Source organism: Tachypleus tridentatus, chromosome 3, assembly GCF_004210375.1.
Source record: "Tachypleus tridentatus isolate NWPU-2018 chromosome 3, ASM421037v1, whole genome shotgun sequence".
In the NCBI taxonomy this organism is placed as follows: Eukaryota; Metazoa; Arthropoda; class Merostomata; order Xiphosura; family Limulidae; genus Tachypleus; species Tachypleus tridentatus.
In genome coordinates this window covers 98,424,499-98,451,746 of record NC_134827.1, presented here as the reverse complement: position 1 = coordinate 98,451,746, position 27,248 = coordinate 98,424,499, and the positions used below count along the sequence as shown (strand labels likewise).

The 27,248-nt window shown below is 36.1% G+C and overlaps 1 protein-coding gene and 1 long non-coding RNA gene across 11 annotated transcripts in view; one reads left to right on the top strand and one right to left on the bottom strand.

The window, feature by feature from the left end:
- LOC143247571 (discoidin domain-containing receptor 2-like) overlaps positions 1-27,248 on the top strand; it is a 384,888-nt gene that overhangs the window by 274,425 nt on the left and 83,215 nt on the right. Inside the window, exon 1 of one of the 10 annotated variants that reach the window (XM_076495862.1) lies at positions 5,113-5,384. The exons of 8 other annotated variants lie outside the window; for them this stretch is intronic. The gene's annotated coding sequence lies outside the window, so the exon portion shown is untranslated. Of the gene's footprint in view, positions 1-5,112; positions 5,385-10,828; positions 10,851-27,248 lie in introns of those variants that run through there. One more of the 10 variants, XM_076495863.1, reaches the window with a different exon arrangement.
- Positions 2,574-7,016, bottom strand: LOC143247572 (uncharacterized). Its single transcript, XR_013026613.1, has 3 exons — positions 6,456-7,016; positions 5,963-6,115; positions 2,574-3,154 (listed from the first exon to the last, which is right to left on the bottom strand). It is a non-coding gene; the product is annotated as an uncharacterized LOC143247572 (long non-coding RNA).

The window sequence follows — 27,248 nt, the reverse complement described above, 5'->3', positions numbered from 1 at the left end:
TAAAAGAGTAGCCCAAGAGTTGGCGGTGGGCGGTGATGACTAGCTGCCTTCCCTTTAGTCTTACACTGCTAAATTAGGGACGGCTAGCACAGACAGCCCTCAAGTAGCTTTTTGCGAAATTCAAAAAACAAACAAACAATCTTTCTTCAGCTGCACTACAGTTTTAGGTTTGTATTCTTGTTGTATCTTTCTTTAGCTGCACTACAGCTTAGGTTTGTATGTTACAAAATCGGTATATTTTAGAGATGTCCTAACTGGCTAAAATGTGTTTAATGTTGAGTTACCTATATTATTTTTTATAATTATTTTAGAATATGATAGCTTTGCACATCTACCCAGGTTTTATTTAAATTTAGAATTTGTTTTTAACTGTGGCTAACTGTGCACAAACAACATGAGCGATTGTCTGCTTGTTGAAAGTCTCACGCAGGTTGCAGATGTGACGTAATGAATGTTATATCAAATTTTAAAGCAATGATTCCCAAAGTGTGGGACAAAAGTGATATCTTGTGTGTGTGTGGGAGTTTGTTTTTTAATTTTGCGCAAAGCTACACGAGGGCTATCTGCGCTAGCCGTCCCTAATTTAGAAGAGTAAGACTAGAGGTAAGGCAGCTAGTTATCACAACCCACCACCAACTCTTGGGCTACTCTTTTATTAACGAATAATGGGATTGACCGTCATATTATAACGCCCCCACGACTGAAAGGACAAGAATGTTTGGCTAGCCGTCTCTAATCTAGAAGTGCAAGACCAGAGGGAAGGCAGCCAGTTATCACAACCCACCGCCAACTCTTGAGCTACTTTTTTTACTAACGAACAGTGGAATTGACCGTCACATTAGAACGCCTTCACGGCTGAAAGGATGAGTATGTTTGGGACAACGGGGAGTCGAATATGCGACCCCCTAATTATGAGTTTCATCCCTTCACTTCATACACACTTTTTCACATTTGAGAAAGGAGGGCGCGCGCGCAAGAAAGCGTGTTTATTAAAGGAGGGGTGGATGACAAAGTTTGGGAAAATGTTTGTTTAAAGTATCCTAGAGTAGCTTTTAAAACAGATTAAAAACAAAGTTACAGACGAAAATATCCCTATGAAAATTATTTAGTAATCAATGCAACACCTCAAACTAGTAGGAAACTTTCTTATCATGCCAACTAGTATCAAAGCAACACCACAAACTAGTAGGAAACTTTCTTATCATGCCAACTAGTATCAAAGCAACACCACAAACTAGTAGGAAACTTTCTTATCATGCCAACTAGTATCAAAGCAACACCACAAACTAGTAGGAAACTTTCTTATCATGCCAACTAGTATCAAAGCAACACCACAAACTAGTAGGAAACTTTCTTATCATGCGAACTAGTATCAAAGCAACACCACAAACTAGTAGGAAACTTTCTTATCATGCCAACTAGTATCAAAGCAACACCACAAACTAGTAGGAAACTTTCTTATCATGCCAACTAGTATCAAAGCAACACCACAAACTAGTAGGAAACTTTCTTATCATGCCAACTAGTATCAAAGACCACAAACTAGTAGGAAACTTTCTTATCATGCGAACTAGTATCAAAGCAACACCACAAACTAGTAGGAAACTTTCTTATCATGCCAACTAGTATCAAAGCAACACCACAAACTAGTAGGAAACTTTCTTATCATGCCAACTAGTATCAAAGCAACACCACAAACTAGTAGGAAACTTTCTTATCATGCCAACTAATATCAAAGCAACACCTCAAACCAGTGGGAAACTTTTTTTATCATGCCAAGTAGTATTCGTTAGTTAAGAAATAAAGATATAATTACATGTTTTTTTTCAACACATTAGAAAAAATATAGTAAATATAAAAAGTTTTGTATTTAAAATGACCTGCAAGATATCGGTAATTGGTTGTTGTAGCACTGAGTGAAGTAAAAGTGCAGCTGGCGGAAACAAGTAAAAACAGGAGAACATCACTTATTAATTATACGTGTAATTACTGTTTTATAATTAAGTACAAAGCTATACGATGGATCGTCTGTGCTCTGTCCACCATGGGTATCGAAACCCGGATTCTAGCGTTGTAAATCCGCAGACATACCTCTGTGCTCCTTGGGAGCTACGTGGAATGGTAAGCCACCTGGTGAGAATATATTTACAGTGGGAATTCAAAAACATGGGAAGATCATCAAGTATGGATAAAACAATCAAGTATTTTGTTGTCTGAAACTTTAACTTTATTGTCAAAACAGAAGTGAGGTTGTCCCTAGCTCGGTTGTTATCGTATCAGGACTATGAATCAGAGATATCGAGTTGTCCCTCCTGTTACAACAAAACAAAGTTTTTACTTTGGCACAGTGCTTGTGCTGAAAGAAAGCTGCTCAAATCCCATTATTTGGCCAGGGGAGAAAATCCCAAAACGTTGACGACAGGTGCTGTGAATTCAAAATCGAGGCTAGCTGTTCGCAGATAGCGTTGGTTTCGCTTTGTGCGAACGCTTTAAACGAATAAATAATCAACGAAACGAAAGAAAAATTGCGAAATTCAAAACACGGTTGAACTAATCCTATTTTATTCACCGAAGAAAGCTCAAATAGAACTTGTAAAATAAAGGAAACAAAAGGTCGAAGTGTGTGAATAATCCTTTGAAAAAAGAATTATTCTGTTGGTCACCGTCGAAATGTATACCTACTGTCTGATGGAACCGATTTTATTAATATTTTTACTGACTATCCAAGTCGAGGTATCTTTAGTTGCTACGAATATCTTGTCACATAAGTCGAACCGATACGTATCACGAGTTAGGACTACTTCTCTCTGGAATGGCCACCTGATTATTCTCTCTTCTTCTCGAATGTCTTCGCTAAACTGAAAGGATCATTAGAGTCAAGTAAACTTGTCACCAAGCTCTTGACTTCTCTCTTTATCACACTGTCTACTGACTCTTCGTTGCTGACTGGATTTATTGTCAGAAAATAGTGTGATGTGTCTTCTTGATTCGTTTAGCTTCTCTTTCGTTGATTGATCTTGTCCGTTCAGTTCCGCTGACCTTTCACACCGTCTGATTACGTCCCCTGTCCCTTACATCTTTCTTCGTGTTCATTTCATTTTGATTCTGTTAGTCGATTTCCCCGTCTAGCTGTCGTTTCACTTTCTCTTTACCTCTGTTTGAATTGAAACACAATTCATCTGTAAACGTGCAGTTAGGGAAACAGTTTAATTTATAGGTCTTCCGTCAATACTATGAAAAATTGGTGAGTGGACGTTTATGTGACTGACTTGTCGAAAAAGAACAATAGAAATTTTGTTTGAAGTAAAGACAAACTAGATCCTCAATTTATAAATATATAAAAACTTTCGTAAATTTGTCTTTATCTACAGATAAAGTTTTGCTTATTGTATTTTATTTGTAAAAATTACCTTTGGCATCATAGAAGTGATTGTAACTTTTCTTTGGCTTAGGATGCACAAGACATACAATAAGATTTCTATGTAGTCTCCTTTTTTATTATTCAACAGTATTTTAGTTTTTAGTGCTAATACAGAGACCGAATGCACAATACAAACAATAAGATTTCTACGTTTTCTTTTTCTTTATTATTTAACAGTATTTTAATATTTTAATGTCCACAGAGAGACCGAATGCACAATACAAACAATAAGATTTCTTCTACGTATTCTTTTTTTTATTATTCAACAGTATTTTAGTTTTTTAGTGTTAATACAGAGACCGAATGCACAATACAAACAATAATATTTCTACGTATTCTTCTTTTTTTATTATTCAACAGTATTTTAATATTTTAGTGTTAATACAGAGACCTAATGCACAATACGAACAATAAGGTTTCTACGTATTCTCCTTTTTTATTGTTCAACAGTATTTAAATTTTTATAGTGTTAAAACGAAGAGCGACCTCCATTTTGTTTATCAAAATATTCTGTACTGAGCTATACAGCCAAATTGAATTTAACACATTACCGTTATTATTTATGCTTAAAATGTTTCTAGTAGCTTACGAACAAATACCAGATTTATAATGGTAAATAAGAAAACAACAACAACTGCTTTGTCATGAATTACGGTTTAGATACCAGTGTAACAGAATCAAACACTTAAATGTCACGGGAAGACCACTGTCAAGTGACTTAAATCTAATGATAGATAGTATCCATAGTTGCTTTATCGCTAGATAATGGCACTTCCCTCTCTCTTTCTCTGTTTTTTATTTATTTTACAGTCTAGGAACTATTTTTCTCTACAATTGTTTTATATAAATGCCACCTGTCCTATTCTTTCATTCTGTCTGTCACCATCATTCTTATTGGTTATACATTTTTCTTAAACTCTTATTTCATTGTTTTAATAATGAGCATAGTTATTTCACTGAGTTAGAAACGAATGGTTGTTCTGTTCACCGCTTTACACGATGTTCATCCCCAATGAAAAAAGATCAGTTAAATTCTATATCAGACTTTCGAATTTAAACCGTTGTTAATTTTGTGGTTGTATAAAAACAGTAATATGTAAGTATTCAAGGTTTGTCACCCACAGAAGGAAGACTTAGTCTCTCCTGCTAGAAAAAAGCCTTCGCGTTAATACAGAGCTCACCTGTTACTGGGAAACGGAACAAATGTTGAAAAACACTTGTCTTCTAAGTGTTCTAAGCAAAAGTATTAGTGTAATTTTTCCCGGTACTAAGCATTGATGTTATAAAACCTAGACTTGAAATGAGACATATTAAAAACAACAACATATATTAACTAAAGCTTGGAATGAATGAAGTCAGTGTATATATATATATATATATATAAGGTTATGTTTAATGAATTAACGTTGACTCGAGCCATAAACGAAGCAATCATTAACTGCTTAACGTTTCTAGAAATATTTGCTTCCAGAGACTTTCTACCCTTTAATTATCGTCCGTTATTCATTCTGCTTTAAATCCAAAAGTTTATGACGCCAGTACGTCCATAAAAGTCACAAATGTTTCCAATAGGGGAGGGTAGTCTTTAAAGGCTAACTATCGCTATCAGTAACGAGATATTTTAACCTTGCTTTTTTAATGATGATGTAATTCAGTGAGTCCGCCAGAATTTAATCTAAACTAACTAACTGAACAGCTTAATTCACTTGAAGTATTTTCCCGCCACTAAGTGAACTTAGGACGGTTCGCTGGTTTGTTTTAAGTAAAGCACAAAGCTATACAATGGACTATTTGTGCTCTGCCCACCACGAGTATCGAAACTCGGTTTCTAGCGGTGTCAATCCCGCAGACGTACTGCTGTGCTACTGGGAGCAACTGTAGACGGAGAGGATATAATGCTGTGCTACTGGGAGCAACTGTAGACGGAGAGGATATAAAGACGTTGGAAACACATACTAGTTAAGTATGTAAAAATCTGTCAGAGCAAATGATAATTTAAAAAAAGGTGTGATTCGGCTGTGCTTGGGTAACATTAGTTTCTGCAGACGTCCTTTAATTGAGTAGTAATATGGACATTCGTTAAGACTAAAAGCAATTTATTTTGTCGTAAAAGATACGAAATTGTGGTAAAAAATTAACGAGGAATCAATGTTCATCTATATAAAAGTATTCGTTTATGTAAACGATCCAACGGTTTCCCACTCTTTATATCTTCTGAAATCAATTATATGTATGTATATGTACATCAGATTATTTGTTAACCCTTTTTATTCCTATTTTTTGAATACTTAATAACTTTAATGCAGAAGAGTAAATGAAACATTTAATTAACGATTGGGTAATAAAAGATTAAACTTGAAGAAAATCTTTATCTGTTCCATGCCATTATTTTTTTTTTTATAATTAGGAACATAACACACAAATACTTTTTGCAAAATAAATATATTTGAGTAAGGGTCGGATCCGTGAGAGAGCTATGAATTTTGGAGCTGGTGATACGGGTTCGAATCCGTGCGATACCATAAAATATCCCACACTCACCTTTAAGCTGAGGGTGCACTTCAGGAATAAGAGCTAGTCCCGTAGCTTCGATGGTGGTTGTTTTTGACCGACTACCTTCCCCCTCTGGTCAGTTTTTCAAAATTGGAAATGGACACACAAAAAGAAAACTTAATAGTTTTGCCGTAAATATTTCTGAAAGACAGCGTAGATTATATTTTCGTTATTGCTTTATGAAAATAATATAATTTTATGAAACATTCAACAGTGTGTAGCGTTACAAAGATATAAAAACTACATTGAACTTTTAAAGTTTTATTGTTTTATTCGTACTGAAGCCACTTATTCAATAGGGGAAAACTAATCCAATAGTTTCCAAACTCTTTGTCATGCAGGAAATATTTATTACTCTAGCATGTTTGTTTTATCGTGCTGTTATAAAATGTCCCTAAAAGCATAATGGAACTTTCCTTTTTAAAATTGAACGTAAACCCAGCAAGTGAAATATTGCGGCACGATATATAAGTCAGTTTACCTTTTACTATCTTCTTTTAGTACTTTTTCTCCCAGTCTCCCGATGAGGCAGCGGTAAGCTTACGGATATACAACGCTAAAATCGGGGGTTAAATTCCCCACGGCGGACACAGCAAATAGCCTAATGTGGCTTTGTTCTCAAACAAATATCCTCAAGCAACAAATCCTTTCTGTTGGTGCATGTTGTTTTGACGACAGAACATCGAATCTCTTGGTAGAGACTTGATAACCTCCCTATTAAGGTCAGATGTCAAGGAATAAGATATCCGTGTTTATAGATCAATTACGTTTTATATCGCATCGTCAGTTATTCAGATCAGATCGCAAGCAAACACGTTTTAGAGTTTGAAATCCACTTAAGAGTATGTTGAAGGGGTTTTTTCGTTTTTTACTATAGACGTTTTAACACTGAGGATTTCGATAGTGCATTTAAATCGGATTTTGGGTTGCCGCATGTCTAATACAGCTGACGTATTCTGGTATTAAACGAAAAGCCTTTTAGGCAGCCAGCAACTTTAGGTAAACACAACATAGACCTAAAATGCTAAATTTAAGTACTTATTTTTCGAAATCCATAATGGATTAAGAATAATGTGATGAAACATTTGATTTGATTATTTTCATTAGAGGTAATAAGATTTCTTGGTTCGCCAGCTTATACATTTTAATACTATAGCATATGAAATTCAAAATTAATGAGCTTTACTGAAAACCAAAGTGCGACATCTGAAATTTGAAATATCAGTATGTATCGCAGATAGCTATTTTAATACGCTTGTGGATCAGCCATGTTTATCCCTCTTTAGTGGTAATTCAACAAAGGGACTTGCAGTGTTTATATTTTACTTAGAACAGCTTGCTTATCTTGTTCTGTTAACTTTCGCTCGCCTCATTCCAGCTATTTATTTAGGTGTTTCTGATTGTTTGTTTCTTCATGAATTTCGCACAAAGCCACGCGAGGACTATCTGCGCTAGCCGTCCCTAATTTAGTTGTGTAAGACAAGAGGGGAGGCAGCTAGTTATCGCAACCAGCCGCTATCACGTGGGCTACTTTTATTACCAACGAATAGTGGGATTGAACGTCACATTATAACGCCCTCACGGCTGAAAGGGCGAGCATGTTTGGCGCGACGGGGATTCGAACCCGCTACCCTCAGATTACGAGTCGAGCGCCTTAACCACCTGGCCATGCCGGGGCCTAACTGTTTCTGGTTCTAAGTTGATATTTTCATCCCATTTCTATTTTTCTTGTCATAATGTGACAGCGGTTCTTTATTTTCATCAGATGAACGGTGTTACAAATAAATATTCCACCGTTGTCTCACTGAATTGTAAACCGACAAAAATTCTCAAAAGCTAAAATTACACTCAGATTCGTAGAAACAGAGTTTACGACGTTAAAATCCTGAGTTTGATTCTTACGTTAGACACATCGGATAGTCTAGTGTGGTTTTGTTCTAAAAGAAAAGTAAACAAACAACTTCTAAACACACACGTGTTACAAATTTCAATTTCTCTCTTTCTCTGATAACTGAAAAAAAAAAAAAATTCGTCTTTTACGAACTCCGATCTCTTTGTTCTTAGATTCAGTTTCGATAAAAGATACGAACAGAGTTTGCTAATCAGTGTAGTATTTATTGCAACTCCACTCCCCTAAACCCCCATTTCCGACATTCCTGTCCATCACGCGCTCGTTTCGATACCAAAACGGAGATGTTTATCTATACGAAAACTTATACTAAATCTTTGAAAAAAATTCACCGGCCATTACACGTGCTGTAGCCATATGAGTCATCAGTGAAAACTTTAAATAACCTTCTGGTAAAAATGTTTTGTGATAAATACTTAAATAAACAAGTTTCAAAACCTAAATGTTTTCTGAAAGCTTATTTTATTTGTGTTTCTTGGTGTGTAAACAGAAGGGGATACGAACATCTTTAACAACTACTGGAAGAACCTTAGTTTATTTTTTCCCAAATATTGAGACACGAGATCACCCTAGACTTTCTCTAAACGTCGTTGAGTTGTTTTATTGTTTAATTCTGCCATTTCAGACCAATGATTTCAGAGCTTTCTACCTCTATTATTCGTGCAAGTATAAGAGAACAGAAGTAGCCAATCCATTTACTTTCCCAAACATGCTCGCCCTTTCAGCCGTGGGGGCGTTATAATGTGACGGTCAATCCCATTATTCGTTGGTAAAAGAGTAGCCCAAGAGTTGGCGGTGGGTGGTGATGACTAGCTGCCTTCCCTCTAGTCTTACACTGCTAAATTATGGACGGCTAGCGCAGATAGCCCTCGTGTAGCTCTGCGCGAAATTCAAAACAAACAAACAAACTTCTAGTTAATGACGTTTTTATCGCCATCTATTAATGTATTAGCACTACTCGTGCAATTTGTCATGTCTAGATCTATAGAAAGCGATTCCTTCTTGTGTTGAGCCCCCCGCTAGTACAGTGGCATGTCTACGAATTTACAACGTTAAAATCATCGGTTCGATTCCCTTCGGTGGGCTGACCAGATAGTCCTATGTGGCTTTGCTATAAGAAAACACACACACACTTCTTGTGTGGAACATCTATTGAAATAATAGTTGATTGGAGATCTTTTTTGAATGATACTTCAGTTCTGAGAATTCAAAGTCGTACCTTTTATTTTACAAACCGCGTTTTCCTCGCATCAGGAATTGCGGTTCACCGGTAGGAAGAATTTCAAATGTGTTATCTCCAGACAAATGAGTGTACTCTTCACTTCCTGTCCTCAGTGAGAAACTAGTTTCGCTACCCTAACACCCGTCACGCATCACCTAACACTGGCCATAAATACGTTTTTCTGAAACTATTCCAGTCGTTCTATTACAGTCCGTTTGTCTTGACACTGGACTCGTTACAGCAAGTCTGAGTTGTAACATTGTACTGGCACATAGCCATCCAAAAACGTTAGCAATGAAGACACATTGTTTTGTAATTAGTAGAGTGACGACACACGTGTTGTCGGCACATCAGCGAAAGGATAGGTGGAAGTCGTGTCCTCCTTAACTTTCACACAAGTACTGGATTTGGTACCCACTGAGAGGAACTGTGCAGATAGCTCTCCTGTAGCTTTCAAAACAAATGAGACGAACTGTCCAAGTAGACTCTGCAGTAACAAAAACATGTCTTGTTCTGTTCTTTCACCAGTGGAGACGTACCTCTTCTGTTTGCTGAAGCATGTAGAACCTTGACAAGAGACGTAGAGATAAAAGTTATAAATAAAAAAAAAAGAGATCTTTTCAAATTTTATCAGTACCCCTATCCTCGAACGTGGCCACTTCGAGCTGTTTATCACAAGTGTACTATGGTTGAGTGGAATTTTATTTGCTTCCTTGCCACACAATTTGACTTTGAAAGTGTTTTATCTCCTGGTTGACTTATTTACAGTAATTCGTAGGTGCGATGATACCATAAGTAACCAACTGTTCATTAGCGTATTGTGCAATATTCTATAAGGCGATTTTTTTTTATTTATGCTTATGGTTGAGTAGATAAAAATAGGCTTAACAAGAAATGTAAAAAAAAAGTCTCAAAACAATTTAAATATATTTATAACTTTACTATGAAGTCAAAATACTCGTACATTCTAAGTCCCTGAATTATCAGACAGGGCAAAAATGTTAGTTCCGTTTTCTTGCTTAAACCAATTTTACATCTATGAATTCACTAATTTGTTATTTTCTGTAATTTTGCGTCTTCTTTTGAAACCAGAGTGTATTTATTTAATTTGTTACTTACGGCAAAACACTGGGCGATGTTTAAAGAAGCCAGTGGTTCTTTATGGCTCGATAACAACTTTCATATGCCTAGGGACTGACATCTGACAAAGACCTTTGGAACGAAATCATGAAACTCGGGGCAATTGAAGGGTCTTGTTTTTTTCTGTTCTGCGGCCAACAACGCATTGATAAAAACCCCTTAGGTCAGTGCATTACACGTAAGAGTTCGCGAATGTTTGATGAAAATTTGTGCGCGCATGACCTCTTTCCTTACCCTAACCATTACTGAGACAAGCCTGGTTTGTTTCATGTTCTGGCACACCACAGCCTCACGTGGCTCGGGATCTAGGATGATGATAAATGGGCCATAGCTGAGGGAAAAGCCACTTTTACCAATTAGCCCGACTTGTTTCCCTTACCCGGCTACTGCGGCAATGATAATTCCTGCTGGAAAATTGTTGGCAGTGGCGTGTTTCTGCCCCGAATCTTTCTAAACCCACACTACATTTATTCTGGCATCACAGTTACTTTAATCAGGTAGTTAGAGAGGCTTCTAATGGATCCCAGTGACTCCGTGTTCACGTGCAAATCGAATGTGAGTCAAATGTGTATCCGTTGAGTGTAAAATCGACTCGGATCTGTGAGGTATGAAATTTTGGTTTATTTTGAAAGCTTGTCATCACATCAATCATATGTCCTCATCACTGGTAATTTCAAAATGGGAAAGAGAGATTAAACATTTCGAATTTACAAAATAAAATCAAAAATACACAATTATTGGCAATTTTTGGTTAAAGCAAACACTCTGTATAGACCAGAAATAAATAATCCAGTAATTGGTATAGCTTATGTAATATGTGAGTTTAAGTAGGAACTTTTTTTTTAACATTCTATCATGTTACTAAAACTTCTAAGGTCTTCTTATTTCTTCAATCGAGTACGCCCTCCAGTGGCTCAGCGGTATATGTGCGGACATACAACGATTAAAACCGGGTTTCGATTCCCGTGGTGGGCAGAGCACAGATAGCTTATTGTGTAGCTTTGTGCTTAATTCAAAACAACAACAACAACAATCGAGTACTGTTGCTTCATAATATCACGTGGTGTGTGGAACGTTCTAGGCCTCTTTCAGTCTGTGTGTATATACACGTACAAAATGTAGTTTCATATAGATAGACAAAATGAGACAGTTAAATAGGTGGGACTAGACTAAATATGTGTGAATATAGGCACAAGGAACGTATAATGGCGATTTCGTTGATGAAATTATCCCCAACTGTATTGTAATAACAGAATAAATAAGAATAATTCGTTTTGTAAAGTTGGAGGAAAGTGGGCTCATTTTATGTAGTAATGTGCTAATGTATCATAGGATAAATGTTTCATGTTTCACCTACATTTCTCAAATATTGGTATGGATCGCTTTCCAAAACAATTATAGCAAACAGTAGGTGAACAGCAATCAACTAATAGTTGTGTTTGTTTGTTTTGAATTTCGCACAAAGCTACTCGAGGGCTATCTGTGCTAGCCGTCCCTCATTTAGCAGTATAAGACTAGAGGGAAGGCAGCTAGTCATCACCACCCACCGCCAACTCTTGGGCTACTCTTTTACCAACGAATAGTGGGATTGACCATCACATTATAATGACCCACGGCTGAAAGGGCGAGCATGCTTGGCGCGACGGGGATGCGAACCCGCGACCCTCAGATTACGAGTCGCACGCCTCAACACGCTTGGCCATGCCGGGCCATTAATGGTTGTGTAATTGAGTTTGTAACATGTTCTTCAACTCAATCCTACATAAGATAACAACTTTTTCCAACATGATGCTTACACAACTCAACACAGAAGAGGAGAAGAGGATATTCTCAAAAAGAAATATTTTTAGCAAACTGACTTTTCTGAGAAATTGATTTAAAAATACAATAAATAAAACAAACTTATAAATAAATATTGTGTCTTCAAGACCATTGATCACTGCCTGTTATGTCGTTTCCGCACACTTCTGGAGAGTCAAGAACTGAACAAGTATGTTCCGTTGGGTTCTTGCTGGAAGCAAGCCACTCCAACGAACAGTACGTACTCTTCTTCTGAAGGAACACCTGTAGTTACAAAGCACAACGTGGGCAGTATTGTCATTTACAATATACAGATGCAGTCTCGTACAAATGTCTGAATTTTCATATTTGTTTTGCACAACTGTCCAGAAAAACATTCCTGGACAGATGGAAATCAGTCTTACCATTGAAGCTGATGTCACCCTGACCATAATGAACCCATTATCCTATCTGTTACGTTATCCAGACTATGTTTGATCCACAATTTTATCTTCCATGTTTCCCAGATCATAATGGACCCACCATCCTATATTTCAAACTGTCCAGCCGTGCTGGATTAACCATCTTATATATCATGCTACCTACTCCATGGTGGACACATCCTCCTATCTGCCATTTTGTCCAGACCATGATTGTTGAGCTATGTTGTGGTCGTGATAGTGCTCCCCTTGTCATTTCCACGTCCTAGCATGGTAATAGTCTATGAAATAGATACAAAAACCTCGACTTATTTATGAAAAGCATTGGCATCCAGTCTGGGATAGTACAAGCGAAGTGGTTTTGAGCCCAATCTCAATATGTTTACTCCTTCAAATTCATTGGTTTCTATTGCGAGTATTTGAACACAACAAAACCGAAGTTAAGTCATGTAACAGAGAAGGTCTCGTATGGTGAAGATGTTTTTGATAAAGATGACCTTAATTCACCAGTGATGTTAAACCACAAGTGCCTAGAAGTGAAAAGTACTCGCCACTGTTTGATACTAAAGCCTACTGATTCCCATCGTCCTCGTAGGTTTAGTAAGAATAAAAAAAACAATACTGATTTTTTATATGAATGAGAAAAAAATATTCAGCAAATGCAGACCAACACTGGTTATTTAAAATTTAGAAAACTGAAATATAAAAACAAGAGACTCAATGGACCTACAGGTTATAATTTCAGTAACATTCTGGGCAACAAGAGACTCAATGGACCTACAGGTTATAATTTCAGTAACATTCTGGGCAACAAGAGACTCAATGGACCTACAGGTTATAATTTCAGTAACATTCTGGGCAACAAGAGACTCTATGGACCTACAGGTTGTAATTTCAGTAACATTCTGGGCAACAAGAGACTCAATGGACCTACAGGTTATAATTTCAGTAACATTCTGGGCAACAAGAGACTCTATGGACCTACAGGTTGTAATTTCAGTAACATTCTGGGCAAAGTTACGAGGCCACTTCTGAATCACGTGACACTATTTTCACCATTTTCAACGCTCCTGCCCCACCCCTTTGTGACATTTGAAGCATTTATGAAAACACCCTCTTGAAAATTAGATGATAGTATATGCATACACGCCTTTCTTCGTAATAGTCTTTTTTTAATTATTTTTTATGTTAAAATAACACCACAATTTACTGAATTTTCAGGTGTTAATCTTCCACCCGTTTTTGAAAGACGGTTCATTTGCAATATCACGTGAGCAGGATGCGTCTCAGTGGTCGATATACAAATTCCGAGGGTTCTGGGATACCATACCACAAAAATGCACTTTGTTGAGAGTGATGGTCAAATCCCACCTTTCAGTCAGACAGGAGTTGTAGTCCACGAGCTTGTGGTGTGTGTTGTTGGCTGGCTGTTAGCTCAAAATAGCGGTCATGTGCAGTTGACCTTTGTTTAACATTTTTAATGAATTTTCTAAACTCAGCTACAGGCGAATGGTGCATCTTCTTCCATGTTGCTGTAAAAACATTTTTTGTTAAACTACGGTGCTTTAAAACTATATATATTTACCCGAAACACTTGAAATCTAATTGCACTTGTTTAACAGGAATGGTTTATCAAGTTATTTTGTTAAGCCCACCCGTGAGGGTTGTGCAACAGTTTTAAATTCGACGCATAACATCTTTGTTTTCCAAGTGACTCAGAGTAACTAGGCTTATAATGCTAAAAATTAGGTTTCGATAATCAGGCTGGAGAAAGTACAGATATCTCATTGTGTAGTTTATTCTTTTTTATTTTCTTGAAGTTAGTGTGTGTGCGTGTGTGTTTTTCTTATATCAAAGCCACATCGGTCTATCTGCTGAGCCCACCGAGGAGAATCGAACCCCTGATGTTAGCGTTGTAAAGTTGAAGTCAATTTATAAATATTGAATACCACAATAGTCCATTAATATACATGAAACATTAATTAATTAATATATAGGAAACATTAATTAATTAAGATTCAAAGTCAAAAGCATTAAAATTTTAACTGGATTTTTACATTTGTTTCTGCAGATTACTTACGATTCATATATAAACATATATGTATATATTGCGAAGATCAAAAACCCGTACATCCAACGGTAAACGTATCATAATCTCTTTCGCCAGCCAGCAAAGACCACATCAAACTTCAGACAGCACAGAATCGTGATGTCATTGCTGTGGGATATTTGATATTAAAAATTTAGATAACTTTCGATATTATATGACATGAGTCTTGAGGTGAAATTTTATCATGATTGAAATGTCGATAGCTGTTAAGTGATAGGAAACGGATGAACGCGTTGGAACACTGGTATTAAGTGTAAGATATTAACTTAGAACACTGGTATTAAGTGAAAGATATTAACTTAGAACACTGGTATTAAGTGTAAGATACTAACTTAGAACACTGGTATTAAGTGTAAGTTATTAACTTAGAACACTGGTAGTAAGTGTAAGTTATTAACTTAGAACACTGGTAGTAAGTGTAAGATATTAACTTAGAACACTGGTATTAAGTGTTAGATATTAACTTAGAACACTGGTATTAAGTGTAAGTTATTAACTTAGAACACTGGTATTAAGTGTAAGTTATTAACTTAGAACACTGGTAGTAAGTGTAAGATATTAACTACTGTTAATGGTATGAAAGTAAGAACAATGGTAATAGCCCCCTGTTTGTACAGCGGTACGTCTACGGATTTACAACCTTAAAAGCTGTGGTTCGGTGGGCTCAGCAGATAGTCCGATGTGGCTTTGCTATAAAAAAAAAAAAACACACACTAGTAGTAAGTTACGATACATCGAGAAATTATTACTGTAGCACTTCTTATGATTAACATTTGTTATTATTGAAGGTTTTCGTGGAAAACATAGTGAGTTATTTCTTAATGATACTTTTGTCACGTGTAAATCTCAGTGGTTAAAAACTGATTTGGTTTTTCAAGTTTTATGTTTCTTAAGTTTAACAGTAAACTCAGTAATAAACACTATTTCTCATGCGTTTATGCATTCGTGTCCCCAGTTTTGAACTGAGAGACTGACTAATTAGCTAACATCACTTATTATCAACTCTTATGATAGAACAGTGGGAGTTTATCGTCACACAAAGCACCCACGACCCCAAAGATGCGGAGAACGTCTCGTCAGCTTTGTCACCATCATTTAAATAATGTCAAATTCTGGTCAGGATTTCAGACATAGGAGGCAGAGTAGAGCCAATAAATTAAAAGTTTGAGTAGGTTGAACTTTTCAGATAGAAATAAAATCAAGGAAAACAAACATAAAATAATAGTAATTGTAAATATTCATTAAAGTTATTAACTTTTGTTTTCCTAGTCACCAGTAGATGGCGCAGCAAGTAATGAATTGCAAAGTGCGTATCTTCGAATGTTTTTAATCGTTTATCCTGTTCATTATGGAATAAGAACATTTTGCACAGGACATTCAACTTAATGACACAAGCTAGTACGAAATGTTCAGATTTAGTTAGCAATCAGGTGACACTAAAGAAATGGGAGAGTTAACTGTTTTATTCGTCCAGTTTCGTTGTGAGTGTTTGTCTTTGCCTAGAGTGAAAGGGCGTGGAGAAGGCTGAGAAAATTATTATTTGCTTGTGAAGATTCACGTTTATGGCACGCGATCACTGTATAAAGATATAATGTACATTACGTTCGTGCTAGTGGCAGATCACAAAGTGTTTACTTTTGTTATAGGAGCTAGATACTAATTATTGATGAAAAATAACAACAACTATATCATAATTGAAGTTGATTTAAAAAGTTATATAGTGTTTATTGGGGTTTTAGAGTACAAATATTAATTAAAGGTTTGTTTTCGCGCAAAGATACACGAGGGTTATCTGCGCTAGCCGTCCCTAATTTATCAGTGTAAGACTAGAGGGAAGGTAGCTAGTCATCACCGCCCGCATCCCACTCTTGGACTACTCTTTTACCAACGCATAGTGGAATTGACCATCACATTATAACGTCCCCACAGGTGAAAGGGGGGAGCATGTTTGATGTAATGTGGATTCGAACCCGCGACCTTCAGATTGCGAGTCGAGCGCCGTAACCACCTGGCCATGCTGGGCCTAAATATTAATTATTGATGAAAAGTACCAACAACTGTATTATAGCTTTATTGAAGTTTATTAGTAGTAAACACTAGAGTAATTCAGTAATATGTAATTAGCATTAAGTAATTAAGACTCTGAGTTAACGACAATAATAATTAGTTAAATTCCCCGATTCATTTTTTATTTTCCCACATTATCTATAATTAGCATATATATATATATATAGTAGAAATTAAATAAAACCCCTCTAACCCAAGAGCTTTCGAAAGATGGACCTTTCTTCTTCAGGAGGAAACTGAATGGTTTTTATTCAAGACTTCTTGAGTCTACATGTTTTTCGAGCATCATGAACATACATATTTAGTAACAGCTACTGCTATTGGTCTTTGTCTATCCATGTTATATTAAGGAATAATATGGTTGGTCACCATTCCCGAGTAAGTCATCTTTTAAATAAATATCAAACGAACGGGATGCGCTCATTGTTATACATTCATCAGCACATATCCTTCAAGAGTAAGTAATATGAACTAGATATATCTTTGTTGCATAAATTCAGAAGGTGCTAGGCCACACGCGGCGTGCTTACAGTATTTTTCTACATTACATATTAAAAATTGTGAACATGGAAAACCCGTACATCTAACGGTAAACGTATTATAATCTCCATAACTAACCAGTCAGCAAAGATCGCTCCAATCTTTGACAGCTACGGATGCATGATATGAGCGTTGTGGATATTTTCAAATCGAGAACTTTGCATAGCTTATCGCTAGGGGCCATGAGTACAAGTTTCAACAAACAAATGTCACTGGTGTGGAGGAATCTCGAGTTTGACATGTTGGTATTTCCTGCTAACTAAGATTAACCAAACACTTGGGGAGTCGAACTTTATCACGTGCCACCACAGAATTCATTTCGACGAGATGGCCTAGCCACTTTTGTTTACCTAGACTTTTTCAAGGAGATTCGTTCTCTACGAGTCTTTCACTGAACTAGACTATGAAATAAGTGCTTGAGGGGGATCTAAACAAATGGTTAGACCAGATGAATTAGAATTTGAAAGCTAGTAAAACTGTAGAATCAGACTTACCACATCCATTACACGTATGTATTAACTTACAGGCCCGGCATGGCCAAGCGTGTTAAGGCGTTCGACTCGTAATCCGAGGGTCGCGGGTTCGAATCCCGGTCGCACCAAACATGCTCGCCCTTTCAGCCGTGGGGAATTTATAATGTGACGGTCAATCCCACTATTCGTTGGTAAAAGAGTAGCCCAAAGAGTTGGCGGTGGGTGGTGATGACTAGCTGCCTTCCCTCTTGTCTTACACTGCTAAATTTGGGACAGCTAGCTCAGATAGCCCTTGAGTAGTTTTGCGCGAAATTCAAAACAAACAAACAAATTAACTTACAATTCACTACATACATAGGAAAGTCCTGTACCACGTATTATTTCTTAAAATATTGTGTGTGTGTGAGCTTGTGCGATTATTAGCAGCAGCCAGTGTATGTTTTGAACACCGTATTGCACCTGATTAACGGTGCAAACTACAAAGGGGTGGGACGTTAATTATAGTATTTGCACAGTTCCGGATTCTATTTATCACATGTGATTTGTTGATTTCAGTACTAATAAGTGTTTGTGTATGTTTGTTTTCCCTTCTTTCTTTTTTCAAATTAAAATTGCGATGGTCAAAGTGGGCTAAATGTTGCATTACTATTTCTCTCACACAAAGTAACATTTATAAAAATACCAGGGTTGTGTTAATTAGGATAATATAGTATTTATAATAGTTTATATTTAAATTTTGTCACAGAAAATGAGCAGAAAGAAAAGAAGATACGACCAAACGAATTAATTAATAATTTAAAATGAATGAAATCAAGCATTCTGCAATAACGTATAAAATTGAACAAAGCATACAAACGTAAGGTGTCTGGTCATATGTGCCAGTGAACGATTATCGTTTGAACATCTTAACAAACTCTGTGTGGAAGGTAAATAGTATATAGATTAAATGATTATCTGTCTTCCATCAATAAATTGTCTTCTATAAGCATTGTTCAAAACTATATTTTATATTTAAGGTTTAGAAAGAAGCTAATTTACCATAAAACCTCGATGGTTATAAGTACCTTAATGATCTCGCCCTTTCAGCCGTGGGGACGTTATAATGTGACGGTCAATCCCACTATTCGTTGGTAAAAGAGTAGCCCAAGAGTTGGCAGTGGGTGATGATGACTAGCTGTCTTCCCTCTAGTCTTAAACTGCTAAATCAGGGACGTCTAGCACAGATACATGCGTGCCATTTTTCCGCTGAAACGCGGATTTCCGCTGTTTTCAAACGGCCAACGATCACCCACGAGATTCGTGTAAATTCGAGGAGAAAATATGAGCGATTTGAGGGCCGGGTAGGTGGTTTTTGAGGAGAAATCGTATTTTTTCAATGTTTATTGCAGAAAAAAAAATCTGACCGCCATCTTGGAGGCAGTCTCGTTTCGTCTCGTTGCAGGTCTCGTGGTTTGGTATCGTGTGCATACCAGACGATAAAATATTCTCTACGCTCCAAAGAAACAACAGCGATTGAAATGTTTAAAAGGAAAGATGTTCATTTTGATCCTGTAGACAAGAGAATTTGTAAGGACATTAGATCAGCAGCTTCAAAGTATACCTCAAAGCTGAGGGAGAATCAGAAGAAAAGGGCAGAAAGGCTTGAGGCCTATGGTTCTGTGAAATCTGGCCCAGCCACCTTGGCTAAAGAAAAAGTCCAGAAAGCCGCAGAGGCACAGAGAGCTGCCCATTCAGAGAAGGAGAGAAAAAAAGCTCAGAAGAGAGCACTGGAAACCCTTGTCTCGAAAAAGAGGAAAGTAGCCAAGATTGATTAAAGGAAATTAAGTGATTTGAAATTTGACTGTAATTTATGCAGCAGAGCAGAAGTTGATATCAGTGACTGAAAAACATTTTATTATTATCTGCAGCATACAGTGCCAGTGGTTTATTTTTAAGCGTATCATTAATTTAATTTGAAGCAATGTCAAAGCTTTCCTTGATTTGCTGTTTCAGTTTGTATTGTGAAAGAATGAAAAATATACTGATATTGAGGTACCAGTAATTTACTGACAAGATTGTATAGATGAACAAGTTTTACTGGAGGTCGTCATGTAGAGTAATTTTAAGTAATTTGAAATTTTAATGGAATACATGCAGCAGAGCAGTAGTTGTTGATGTCAGTGACTGTACAAAATTTAATTTCTGAGGCATATCATTGATATCAGTAGTTGAATTTTTAAGCAATGTCATAGCTTTCCTTCATATGCTGTTTTAGTTTGTATTGTCAATTTGTGAAAGAATGGAAAATTCACTGACATTAAGGTACCAGTAGTATAATGACAAGATTGCATAGATGAACAATTTGAACTGTAGGTAGTCATGATTAGTCAAAAGAGTAATTTTATGTGATTTGAAAATTGTATGGAATATATGCAGCAGAGAAGTAGTTATTGGCAATGACTGTAAAACCTTTAATTGGCAGCATACCAGTAGTTGATGATGATGATGTTATTGATGACAAAAAGGATAATAATGAAATGATTTGTATTTGAAATATTTACTGAGTTATTTTGGCTTTATTAACTCATATTACTAATATATTTTGATTTAGAAAAAAATTAAACTGAATAAATAGCAAATAAACAATCTTAAATTTCATTTATTTACTTTTATTTTATTTGTTAATTTTAGATATTTTGATATATCTTCTAAAAAATTAATGCAAATTAAAAGAATAAATCAATCTCCTAAAAACTGTAAATGAAAGTTATAGTTTTTATTAGTTTGATTTAGTCTTTTAATTTCCTTTTGTTATTTTATATGATATATATTGTGTACTTTTCCAACATTCCAATGTCAAAAAACATAAAGAAATTATGTCCCAGATTGCACCAAATCACACCAAATAGCATCCATTTTTTTTTAAATTTCCCGGGGGGCATGCCCCAGACCCCTAGTCAGGCGCAGGCTATATACCTTTTCCTCTTTTTTTCATAAATGTCATTGGCATGCCTGCAGATAGCCCTCGAGTAGCTTTGTGCAAAATTCAAAAACAAACAAACAAACAAAACCTTAATGATCGTGTAATGCTATTGCGAGTAAACTCTTTCATATAAAATCCTTTCAGGCCAGACCAAAGATATATATGTTGTATGACGTACAAGCTAACATTTGCTTTATATGGCAATTCAGAACTCTGCCAGGAGTTTGGTTATGGTAAACGTGACTGTGGTTTATTGTGTAAATATGAAAGAAAAAAATACCTTTTTTTTTAGCCGTGTTGTGATGTGGTTTGTCATTACTGTTGAACATTTCGATTTGGATCGAACTCTTTAACAGATTAACATGCGCTACAAGCATCGAATTCCCAGATGAAGGCAGAAAACATCATGCGTTTACACCTTATAACCTTGGGGTGCTGAAAACCTTGGGTTTTTTATTATTCAGAACACGAGACTTTCTATATGACAAGCTTAAGCATATATATTAGGTTTAAATTCTAACGTCTCGGTGCAAAATGGAACTTTATTGTACCGCACCTGCTCTCAGAATTTATTATTATTATTTATATTATTATTGCATCTATCAGAATAGTTTTTTTGCCCCAAAATATAAAGTTTTTATTGTCAATAAATGCTATATAAAGGTAGAAAATAAGCCTTTTCAACTTAATAAATATAAACCTTTGTAGAATTACTTTGTATTGCGGTAGTATAGCTTACACCATATCACGATATAACAGTTTGAAGTATCACTCCGATTTAACTGGTATGTAGTTACGATAGTAGGAGTTTTGCCTTATTTTTAACTATAATTAAATAGTTAATGGTTGTTGATATAAGTTTCCTTTTAATTCATGTGTTTGTCTTGAAGTGTTTATTTAAGCTGATAAATTCGTATGTGATTATTTATTGGTAAACTGATGAGCGGGTTTGTCTGAATTATTAGATTAAAAGTAAAGTTTAAAGTTTGGTCCATTATTGTAACAGAAAGCGTTTTATTTTTTCGACAACAAGTCTACCAGTTAACTCAAGTTAACAATTTGGATTACCAAAAATAATCCGTTTTTTTACTCATTTGCTGAACTGTTCAGTCACTAACTGTAGTTGTTGATTTTCATTTTCGTAGTTTATGGTTCGAATATGGGACTATCTTTTATTCTTTATCACTAGGAGTTAATGGTTCGCTGAAAGAGATCTTAGCAGTAGTCTTGGACTCTTCAGAAGGTTCATTTGTCTCTGGCTTTCTTGGAACCTAACTAAGTGACCCTTTTTCACTCTATACTTTCAAGCTCGGTCATGGGGGGGGGTGAACTCTGTGTGGACTGCCTAACTTTCTAGATTATGCTCTGTTGCACTTTATGTTGGTCATCGTGTTTGTCTTACGGTTCTTTCCTTGAAAGTCTATTTCTGGTGGTATATTTATTTTACAGGTCACAGAGTTTTTCTGGTCATATCGCAGGGTGTCAGGTACCTGTCACATCATATTGTAGGTAACTTCTAACTGTTAATTTGATGGAACTTTATAACTGCGTGCTATTTGAATCAATCCATCGTTTTATTTCTTGAGGCAATTTTCAATCCTTCATAACTAGATCAGGTCAAAAAATGGTAGCTATAGAATCAAAGTTAATGAACCTGTTGATTCATGGTCTAAGTTACGTAAATTATACTAATTATACAACTGAGATAGTTTTGTATATTCTCACCTTCAAGATATCGTTTTCGTGTTGTTGTTCTTTTCGTTTGGGTGATGGTAATTGACTCATTAAATTCCACAAATTGATGAATTACTGTTGTAACTGTAGTAGTCATGGAAGATCTTGTAGTCCAAAGTGGTAAGTAAGTAATGGTAATAGCATGTTCTGTAACACATAGTTCATGCATGTTTAAGGTTGATATTAATTAGTAGGTGCAAACAGAGATAGACTAGTTTGATCCTTGGTTTGCCTCCCTTTGTATAGATATTTTATTTCTACAATTATCTCCGTATTATGATCATTCTCATTATCTTCTTCCACTTCAAACTAATCCGAGAGTCGCGGATTCGAATCTCCGTTACACCAAACGTGCTCGCCCTTTCAGCTGTGGGGGCGTTATAATGTTACGGTCACTCTCACTATTCGTTGGTAAAAGAGTAGCCCAAATGTGGCGGTGGGTGGTGATGACTAGCTGCCTTCCCTCTAGTCTGACACTGCTAAATTAGGGACGGCGAGCGCAAGTAGTCCTCGTGTAGCTTTGCGCAAAATTCAAACTAAACCAAATGAAATTCAAACTATGTATTTTTATGGCTTTTTCAATCAAGTTGATTTTTGTCCATAATTCTTTTCATTACACTATGTAACATTTTTTTTTACTTTTTCCTGTTCCTGGGCAGAAGGTATTATTTCCCAATTGCTTATGCCTAAAGTAAATCGAAAAGACCTATCTTCTGGCCATTTTCTGTACTTTTACAACATAAGCAATTGAGAAATAACACATAGTTTCCAGGAACAAAATTTGTGTTACATAGTGTGGTATTTTTGAAATTCGCAGTTTTATAGCCTGAAGTTCACAGTTTCTGTGTAGTTACATGAGGTCCACAGTTTGTTGCTTATCCAAAGTTCAAAGGGTGTTTACAGTCTAACTGAAGCTCAAACTTTCTGCTTAGTTATATGAAGCTCACTGTTTATAATTTATCTGAGGCTTAAAGTTTTTTTCATGTGTATCCAAAGTTTACGTAAAGCTTCTCAGTTTATCCTGTTTTTATTCCTATCAAGTCTTTTAAAGGTAGTCAACGTGGCTGTATCTTTGGGTGTATCACCATTCGATATTTCAAAGTATCAACGTGATGATAGATGTATCGTCATCTGTTGCTTGGAATTATAAGGAGTTTTAACAGAAGATAATTAAACCGGTACTCTTGCGTCCTCTTCAAGTGTTAATCAAAGTTTTGTTTCAGCCCTTCTTCACGTTTCATTCATTATCTTCAATAGAACATGTGTCTCACGTGGCACAAACCTGACCATGGCAAAGCCCCATCAGAAACTTCCCTGAATGACTAGAGTATCAGCAGCTGTAGTTTTGACACATTAGTCTCACCTCAGCTGGAAAGTGGAAATATAAATCTGAGACTCCCTTAGTTATTAGCTGTAATTTGCATGTATCGTTGGTAAAATGATGATAACATGAAATTAATCCTGATATATAGCTTGAGAAAGAATATCAATTTCACTGTTTTAGATAGGCTTAGGTGATGTCTCATTACGTTACATAATACAGCTATAGTGATAGCTTAGAAAGTAGCTAAGGGAAGTGAAGTGACTTCTCTAAGTTAATCTGATCAATTGTATTTTAATAAAAGTTGCTACTTAACACTTCCTGAATTTGTACATATCTAACCCAAAGTTTCATCATACAGGCACATACAGGTTTGTTTTGAATTTCGCGCTACACAAGTGCTGTCTGTGCTAGTCGTCCCTAATTTAGCAGTGTAAGTATAGAGGAAAGGTAGCTAGTCTTTACCACGCACCGCCAACTCTTGGCGAATTTTACCAACGAATAGTGGGATTGAATTAACCGTCATATTATAACGCCCCCATGGCTGAAAGGGCAACCATGTTTGGTGGGACAGGGATTCGAACCCGCGATCCTCAGATTACGAGTCGAGTGCCTTAACCACCTGGCCACCACATATGGGTATAATTGTTATTTCTTTTGTAAAACTTAGTCTTTCTAATTTTGTACCTAACTTTTATAATTTAAACAGGTATAGTTAGAGTTGTTGTTTTAACTATTTGACCTTACATTTGTACCATATAACTAACAGCTGATTCAAGCTTGTCATAATTCAGACGTTTATAAGTATAGGTTGAAAAATGCTTTATTTTAATAACTGGTTAAAATATTAGTTCATATTGCTTTATTTTAAATGTACACAAAAAATAAACATTTTTATGTGATTTCATGAATTTACATCTAGAAGAACATTCTGCTCCTACAGAGTGCCAGTGATATTTCTAACCTGTTCACGTGTTTCTATCACTTTATTGTCGTAAAAAAAAAAAACCTTATTTAAAACTTTTAAGGTCCAGTATAGCGATTTATAAAGTCGCAGTATTATTATTATTTTTTTATAAATGTCCAACCCGTTTTAGGATACAATGTGAATTTCCAGAGATTTTCACGCAGAACTTCACTATAAAGGGTTTTCCCAGAGGTTGATCAGTCTGAGGGCTTGAAACGCTAAAAATCTGGTTTTATTAATTGCGGTGGAGAGAGCACGGACAGTTAGTTATACGACAAAAATCATCAAAAAGGAATAAACGAGTTGTATAATTCTGCAGTTAACAACAAACAAGTCCCAGTGACGAAGTTCCAAACTCTATATTTCTAAGCCTGCAGATGACCTGAGATGACCTGAGAAGGTCGAAACGTTGTTCTCTACTTCATTTGAATAAGAGTCAATACCTATACCAACCGTCTTGAGATACATTAAAACAAGTCCCACGCTGGGTTTCGTTTGTTTCGAATTTCGCGCAAGGCTACAAGAGTGCTATCTGCGCTAGCCGTCCCTAATTTAGCAGTGTGAGACTAGAGGGAAGGCAGCCGCCAACTCTTGGGCTACCCCAACGAATAGTGGTATTTACCGTCAGATGTTTGGTGTGACGGGAGAACCCGTCAGATTACTCGACTGCCTTAACCACCTGACCATGCCGAGCCTGTATGTTTTCTTATAACAAAGCCACATCAGGCTATCTGCTGAGCCCGCAGAGGAGAATCGAACCCCTCCTTTTAGCGTTGTAAATCCGTAGAATTACCGCTGTACTAACGGTAGGCACAAGATAATCCGATGTGGCTTTGCTGTAAGAACTCAACAAACCAAAAGAGTCACAAAAAAGGTGGAATAAAGAGCGTTCTTTCCAAATTTTGAACGATCAACAGCGTCCAGATTTTATAAAAGTAATACATAATATTCCAACTTACATAACTCTGAGACAGCGGAAACAATTACAAAAATAACCGGCAATGTGACTTTTATGTTATTCATTGTCTAGGAAACTCGCCTGTCGGCTTTATCGAGGCTTTGGTGTCTTCTTAAATTGTGAGGGTGATGAAGAACAGTTGCTTAATAAACTGTGTTTTACTGTGAGGTATTTTATTGGGACTGTAACCTTACCCTTTCTTCAAATTAAGTTACCTTCTGCAGTATAACAAAAGGGCAGTTTATTTTCTTTTCACTTGTCTGGAATAACTCGGGGATAACGTGAAAAATGATTCTCTTAATCTACAATGTCAGATGACCAAGAGATCGGACTCATAACGAAGAGTTCTTTGTTTTCTTACTTATCCTTATGTGTGTCTTTTATTGTCTCGATACTAACTATGTGAGTACGAAAGATTCAATATTGAGTGTATATTATATAAATATACACAAATGTTGGACTCTCTTTGTTGTTTCTGTTTTCCCGTATTCCTTCCATTTCTACTTTTTTTCTGCAGAATATTCTTAAAGGTTAATTTAGAACTAGAGTTTTCTGTATTCCACACAGCGTAATGAAACAGTTACAGATCGCACTGCTTCTAGAAAATTGAGTTTAGAAAATCTTGTGTAGTACAATCCAAGACCTAGACAGTATTGTGTAGTACAATCCAAGACCTAGACAGTATTGTGTAGTACAATCCAAGATCTACACAGTATTGTGTAGTACAATCCAAGACCTAGACAGTATTGTGTAGTACAATCCAAGATCTAGACAGTATTGTGTAGTACAATCCAAGATCTACACAGTATTGTGTAGTACAATCCAAGATCTACACAGTATTGTGTAGTACAATCCAAGATCTAGACAGTATTGTGTAGTACAATCCAAGACCTAGACAGTGTTGTGTAGTACAATCCAAGATCTAGACAGTGTTGTATTGTACAATCCAAGATCTAGACAGTATTGTGTAGTACAATTCAAGATCTAGACAGTATTGTGTAGTACAATTCAAGATCTAGACAGTATTGTGTAGTACAATTCAAGATCTAGACAGTATTGTGTAGTACAATCCAAGACGTAGACAGTGTTGTGTAGTACAATCCAAGATCTAGACAGTGTTGTGCAGTACAATCCAAGACCTAGACAGTATTGTGTAGTACAATTCAAGATCTACTCAGTCTTGTGTAGTACAATCCAAGATCTAATCAGTCTTGTGTAGTACAATCCAAGATCTAGTAGTTTTGTGTAGTGCAATAAAAGATCTAATCAGTCTTGTGTAGTACAATCCAAGATTTAGAAGTTTTGTTTAGTACAATAAAAGATCTACTCAGTCTTGTATAGTACAATTCGAGATCAAGATAATGTTGTGTAGTACAATCCAAGATCTAGACAGTTTTATCTAGTACAATCCGTTTCTTGGCCTTAAATGATTGAAATCACAAACTCTCAAAGCCACAGCCTGGCATACTAACTGCTAGACCTCTCCTGACTTTATTAACAGAAGGATTTTAAACAACTAATGATTTTTGAGGGCTATATTATATCGATCTAGACCTGCAGTATTTAAGAAGAGATAACCAAAATTGTGTACGTAATCCAGAACTGGTGAGTAAAGATAACCAAACTGGTGTATGTAATTCAAAACTGACCAT